This window comes from Tenrec ecaudatus, chromosome 16, assembly GCF_050624435.1.
Source record: "Tenrec ecaudatus isolate mTenEca1 chromosome 16, mTenEca1.hap1, whole genome shotgun sequence".
Classification (NCBI taxonomy): Eukaryota; Metazoa; Chordata; class Mammalia; order Afrosoricida; family Tenrecidae; genus Tenrec; species Tenrec ecaudatus.
The window spans coordinates 34,346,143-34,353,642 of NC_134545.1; positions in this window are offsets into that span (position 1 = coordinate 34,346,143).

Consider the following 7,500-nt stretch of genomic DNA (forward strand, 5'->3'; position numbering starts at 1 on the left):
ACCCTAATCCTAACCCTAACCCTAACGCTAACCGTAACCCTAACCCTAACCCTAACCCTAACCCTAACCCTAACGCTAACTCTAACCCTAACCCTAACCCTAACCCTAACGCTAACGCTAACGCTAACCCTAACCCTAACCCTAAGCCTAACCCTAACCCTAACCGTAACCCTAACCCTAACGCTAACGCTAACCCTAACCCTAACCCTAATCCTAACCCTAACGCTAAACCTAACGCTAACCCTAACCCTAACCCTAACCCTAACCCTAACGCTAACCCTAACCCTAACCCTAACCCTAAGGCTAACCCTAATATTAACCCTAACCCTAACCCTAACGCAAACGCTAACTCTAACCCTAAAGCTAACCCTAACCCTAACCCTAACCCTAACCCTAACCCTAACCTTAACCCTAACGCTAACCGTAACCCTAACCCTAACGCTAACCCTAACCCTAACCCTAACCCTAACCCTAATGCTAACGCTAACCCTAACCCTAACACTAACGCTAACCCTAACCCTAGCCCTAACCCTAACCCTAACCCTACCCCTAACCCTAACCCTAATCCTAACACTACCCCTAACCCTAACCCTAACCCTAACCCTAACCCTAACGCTAACCCTAACCCTAACCCTAAACCTAACCCTAACCCTAACGCTAACGCTAACCCTAACCCTAACCCTAACGCTAACCCTAACCCTAACCCTAACCCTAACCCTTAACCTAACCCTAGCACTAACCCTAACCCTAACCCTAAACCTAACCCTAACCCTAACTCTAATGCTAACCCTAACCGTAACCCTAACCCTAACCCTAAACCTAACCCTAAACCTAACCCTAACCCTAACCCTAACACTAACCGTAACGCTTACCCTAACCCTAACCCTAACCCTAAAACTAACCCTAACCCTAACCCTAACCCTAACCCTAACGCTAAACCTAACCCTAACCCTAACGCTAACCCTAACATTAACCCTAATCCTAACCCTAACCCTAACCCAAACCCTGACCGTAAACCTAACGCTAACCCTAACCCTAACCCTAACCCTAATCCTAACGCTAACCCTAACACTAACCCTAACCCTAACCCTAACCCTAACCCTAACCCTACACCTAAACCTAACCCTAACCCTAACTCTAACCCTAACCTTTACCCTAAACCTAACCCTAACCCTAATCCTAACCCTAACCCTAACGCTAACCGTAACCCTAACCCTAACCCTAACCCTAACCCTAACCCTAACGCTAACTCTAACCCTAACCCTAACCCTAACCCTAACGCTAACGCTAACGCTAACCCTAACCCTAACCCTAAGCCTAACCCTAACCCTAACCGTAACCCTAACCCTAACGCTAACGCTAACCCTAACCCTAACCCTAATCCTAACCCTAACGCTAAACCTAACGCTAACCCTAACCCTAACCCTAACCCTAACCCTAACGCTAACCCTAACCCTAACCCTAACCCTAACCCTAAGGCTAACCCTAATATTAACCCTAACCCTAACCCTAACGCAAACGCTAACTCTAACCCTAAAGCTAACCCTAACCCTAACCCTAACCCTAACCCTAACCCTAACCTTAACCCTAACGCTAACCCTAACCCTAACCCTAACGCTAACCCTAACCCTAACCCTAACCCTAACCCTAACGCTAACGCTAACCCTAACCCTAACACTAACGCTAACCCTAACCCTAGCCCTAACCCTAACCCTAACCCTACCCCTAACCCTAACCCTAATCCTAACACTACCCCTAACCCTAACCCTAACCCTAACCCTAACCCTAACGCTAACCCTAACCCTAACCCTAAACCTAACCCTAACCCTAACGCTAACGCTAACCCTAACCCTAACCCTAACGCTAACCCTAACTCTAAACCTAACACTAACCCTAACGCTAACCCTAACCCTAACCCTAACGCTAACGCTAACCCTAACCCTAACCCTAAACCTAACCCTAACGCTAAACCTAACGCTAACCCTAACCCTAACCCTAACCCTAACCCTAACGCTAACCCTAACCCTAACCCTAACCCTAAGGCTAACCCTAATATTAACCCTAACCCTAACCCTAACGCTAACGCTAACCCTAACCCTAAAGCTAACCCTAACCCTAACCCTAACCCTAACCCTAACCCTAACCTTAACCCTAACGCTAACCCTAACCCTAACCCTAACGCTAACCCTAACCCTAACCCTAACCCTAACCCTAACCCTAACGCTAACGCTAATCCTAACCCTAACACTAACGCTAACCCTAACCCTAGCCCTAACCCTAACCCTAACCCTACCCCTAACCCTAACCCTAATCCTAACACTACCCCTAACCCTAACCCTAACCCTAACCCTAACCCTAAAGCTAACCCTAACCCTAACCCTAAACCTAACCCTAACCCTAACGCTAACGCTAACCCTAACCCTAACCCTAACGCTAACCCTAACTCTAAACCTAACACTAACCCTAACGCTAACCCTAACCCTAAACCTAACCCTAACCCTAACGCTAACGCTAACCCTACCCTAACGCTAACCCTAACCCTAACCCTAATCCTAACCCTAACGCTAACCCTAACCCTAACCCTAACACTAACCCTAGCCCTAACGCTAACCCTAACTCTAAACCTAACACTAACCCTAACGCTAAACCTAACCCTAACCCTAACCCTAACGCTAACGCTAAACCTACCCTAACGCTAACGCTAACCCTACCCTAACGCTAATCCTAACCCTAACCCTAACACTAACCCTAACGCTAACCCTAACCCTAACCCTAACCCTAACCCTAACCCTAACGCTAACGCTAACCCTAACCCTAACCCTAACCCTAACCCTAACCCTAACCCTAAGCCTAACCCTAACCCTAACCCTAACCCTAACTCTAACCCTAACGCTAACGCTAACCATAACCCTAACCCTAACCCTAACCATAACCCTAACCCTAACGCTAACCCTAACCCTAACCCTAACCCTAACGCTAACCCTAAACCTAAACCTAACCCTAACGCTAACCCTAACATTAACCCTAAACCTAACCCTAACCCTAACTCTAACCCTAACCTTTACCCTAAACCTAAACCTAACCCTAAACCTAATCCTAACCCTAACCCTAACGCTAACCGTAACCCTAACCCTAACCCTAACCCTAACCCTAACGCTAACGCTAACCCTAACCCTAACCCTAACCCTAACCCTAACCCTAACGCTAATGCTAACGCTAACCCTAACCCTAACCCTAAGCCTAACCCTAACCCTATCCGTAACCCTAACCCTAACGCTAACGCTAACCTAACCCTAACCCTAAACCTAACCCTAACGCTAAACCTAACCCTAACCCTAACCCTAACCCTAACCCTAACGCTAACCCTAACCCTAACCCTAACCCTAAGGCTAACCCTAATATTAACCCTAACCCTAACCCTAACCCTAACGCTAACGCTAACCGTAACCCTAAAGCTAACCCTAACCCTAACCCTAACCCTAACCCTAACCCTAACGCTAACCCTAACCCTAACCTATCCCTAATGCTAACCCTAACCCTAAGCCTAACCCTAACGCTAACGCTAACCCTAACCCTAACCCTAACGATAACGCTAACCGTAACCCTAGCCCTAACCCTAACCCTAACCCTACCCCTAACCCTAACCCTAATCCTAACACTACCCCTAACCCTAACCCTAACCCTATCCCTAACGCTAACCCTAACCCTAAGCCTAACCCTAACCCTAACGCTAACGCTAACCCTAACCCTAACCCTAACGATAACGCTAACCGTAACCCTAGCCCTAACCCTAACCCTAACCCTACCCCTAACCCTAACCCTAATCCTAACACTACCCCTAACCCTAACCCTAACCCTAACCCTAACCCTAACCCTAACGCTAACCCTAACCCTAAACCTAACCCTAACGCTAACCCTAACCCTAACCCTAACCCTAACCCTAACCCTAACCCTAAACCTAACCCTAACACTAACCCTAACCCTAACCCTAACCCTAAACCTAAACCTAAACCCAACCCTAACCCTAACCCTAACCCTAACCTTTATCCTAAACCTAACCCTAACCCTAATCCTAACCCTAACCCTAACGCTAACGCTAACCCTAACCCTAACGCTAACCCTAACTCTAAACCTAACACTAACCCTAACGCTAACCCTAACCCTAACCCTAACGCTAACGCTAACCCTACCCTAACGCTAACCCTAACCCTAACCCTAACCCTAACCCTAACACTAACCCTAACCCTAACGCTAACCCTAACCCTAACCCTAACCCTAACGCTAACGCTAACCCTACCCTAACGCTAATCCTAACCCTAACCCTAACACTAACCCTAACGCTAACCCTAACCCTAACCCTAACCCTAACCCTAACCCGAACCCTAACCCTAACGCTAACGCTAACCCTAACCCTAACCCTAACCCTAACCCTAAGCCTAACCCTAACCCTAACCCTAACTCTAACCCTAACGCTAACGCTAACCATAACCCTAACCCTAACCCTAACCATAACCCTAACCCTAACGCTAACCCTAACCCTAACCCTAACCCTAACGCTAACCCTAACCCTAAACCTAACCCTAACGCTAACCCTAACATTAACCCTAAACCTAACCCTAACCCTAACCCTAACCCTAACCCTAACCTTAACGCTAACCCTAACCCTAACCCTAACCCTTAAGGTAACCCTAACCCTAAACCTAACCCTAACGCTAACCCTAACATTAACCCTAACCCTAACCCTAACCCTAAACCCTATCCCTAACCCTAACCCTAACGCTAACCCTAACCCTAACCCTTAACCTAACCCTAACACTAACCCTAAACCTAACCCTAAACCTAACCCTAACCCTAACCCTAAACCTAACTCTAATGCTAACCCTAACCGTAACCCTAACCCTAACCCTAAACCTAACCCTAACCCTAACCCTAACACTAACCGTAATGCTTACCCTAACCCAAACCCTAAACCTAACACTAACCCTAACCCTAACCCTAACGCTAAACCTAACCCTAACCCTAACGCTAACCCTAACATTAACCCTAATCCTAACCCTAACCCTAACCCAAACCCTGACCGTAACCCTAACGCTAACCATAACCCTAACCCTAACCCTAACCCTAAGCCTAACCCTAACCCTAACCACAACCCTAACCCTAACGCTAACCCTAACCCTAACCCTAAACCTAACCCTAACGCTAACCCTAACCCTAACCCTAACCCTAACCCTAACCCTAAACCTAACCCTAACCCTAATGCTAACGCTAACCCAAACCCTAACCCTAACGCTAACGCTAACGCTAACCCTAACCCTAACGCTAACCCTAAGCCTAAACCAGACCCTAACCCTAACCCTAACCCTAACCCTAACGCTAACACTAACCCTAACACTAACCCTAACCCTAACCCTAAAGCTAACGCTAACCCTAACCCTAAAGCTAACCCTAACCCTAACCCTAAACCTAACCCTAACCCTAACGCTAACCCTAACCTTAACCCTAACCCTAACCCTAACCCTAACGCTAACCCTAACCCTAACCCTAACCCTAACCCTAACCCTAACCTTAACGCTAACGCTAACCCTAACCCTAACCCTAACCCTAACGCTAACGCTAACCCTAACCCTAGCCCTAACCCTAACCCTAACCCTACCCTAACCCTAACCCTAACCCTAACACTACCCCTAACCCTAACCCTAACCCTAACGCTAACCCTAACCCTAACCCTAACCCTAACCCTAACCCTAACGCTAACGCTAACCCTAACCTAACGCTAACCCTAACCCTAACCCTAATCCTAAAATTAACCCTAACCCTATCCCTAACCTTAACCTAACCCTAACGCTAATCCTAACCCTAACACTAACCCTAACGCTAACCCTAACCCTAACCCTAACCCTAACCCTAATCCAAACCCTAAACTTAAACCTAACCCTAACGCTAACCCTAACCCTAACCCTAACCCTAACCCTAACCCTAACCCTAACGCTAACCCTAACCCTAACCCTAACGCTGACGCTAAGCCTAACCCTAAGCCTAAAGCTAACCCTAACCCTAACCCTAACCCTAACCCTAACCCTAAACCTAAGCCTAACCCTAACCCTAACCCTAACACTAACCCTAACCCTAACGCTAACCCTAACCCTAACCCTAACCCTAACGCTAACCCTAAACCTAAACCTAACCCTAACGCTAACCCTAACATTAACCCTAACCCTAACCCTAACCCTAACGCTAACCCTAACCCTAACCCTAACCCTAACGCTAAACCTAACCCTAAACCTAACCCTAACGCTAACCCTAACATTAACCCTAACCCTAACCCTAACCCTAACCCTAACCCTAACCCTAACACTAACCCTAACGCTAACCCTAACCCTAACCCTAACCCTAACCCTAACCCTAAACCTAACCCTAACGCTAACCCTAACCCTAACCCTAACCCTAAACCTAACCCTAACCCTCACCCTAACGCTAACCCTAACCCTAAGGCTAACCCTAATCCTAACCATAACCGTAACGCTTACTCTAACCCTAACCCTAACCCTAACCCTAACGCTAACCATAATCCTAACCTAACGCCAACCCTAACATTAACCCTAACCCTAACCCTAACATTAACCCTTACCCTAACCCTAAACCTAACCCTAACCATAACGCTAACCCTAACACTAACCTAACCTAACCCTAACCCTAACTCTAACGCTAACCCTAACCCTAACCCTAATCCTAACATTAACCCTAACCTTAACCCTAACCCTAACCCTAACGCTAACCCTAACCCTAAACCTAACCCTAACGCTAACCCTAACCCTAACCCTAACCCTAACCCCTAACCCTAACGCTAACGCTAACCCTACCCTAACGCTAACCCTAACCCTAACCCTAATCCTAAAACTAACCCTAACCCTATCCCTAACCTTAACCTAACCCTAACGCTAATCCTAACCCTAACACTAACCCTAACGCTAACCCTAACCCTAACCCTAACCCTAACCCTAATCCAAACCCTAAACTTAAACCTAACCTAACGCTAACCCTAACCCTAACCCTAACCCTAACCCTAACCCTAACCCTAACCCTAACCCTAACCCTAACGCTAACCCTAACCCTAACCCTAACGCTGACGCTAAGCCTAACCCTAAGCCTAAAGCTAACCCTAACCCTAACCCTAACCCTAACCCTAACCCTAAGCCTAACCCTAACCCTAACCCTAACACTAACCCTAACCCTAACGCTAACCCTAACCCTAACCCTAACCCTAACGCTAACCCTAAACCTAAACCTAACCCTAACGCTAACCCTAACATTAACCCTAACCCTAACCCTAACCCTAACCCTAACCCTAACCCTAACGCTAACCCTAACCCTAACCCTAACCCTAACGCTAAACCTAACCCTAAACCTAACCCTAACGCTAACCCTAACATTAACCCTAACCCTAACCCTAACCCTAACCCTAACCCTAACCCTAACCCTAACACTAACCCTAACGCTAAC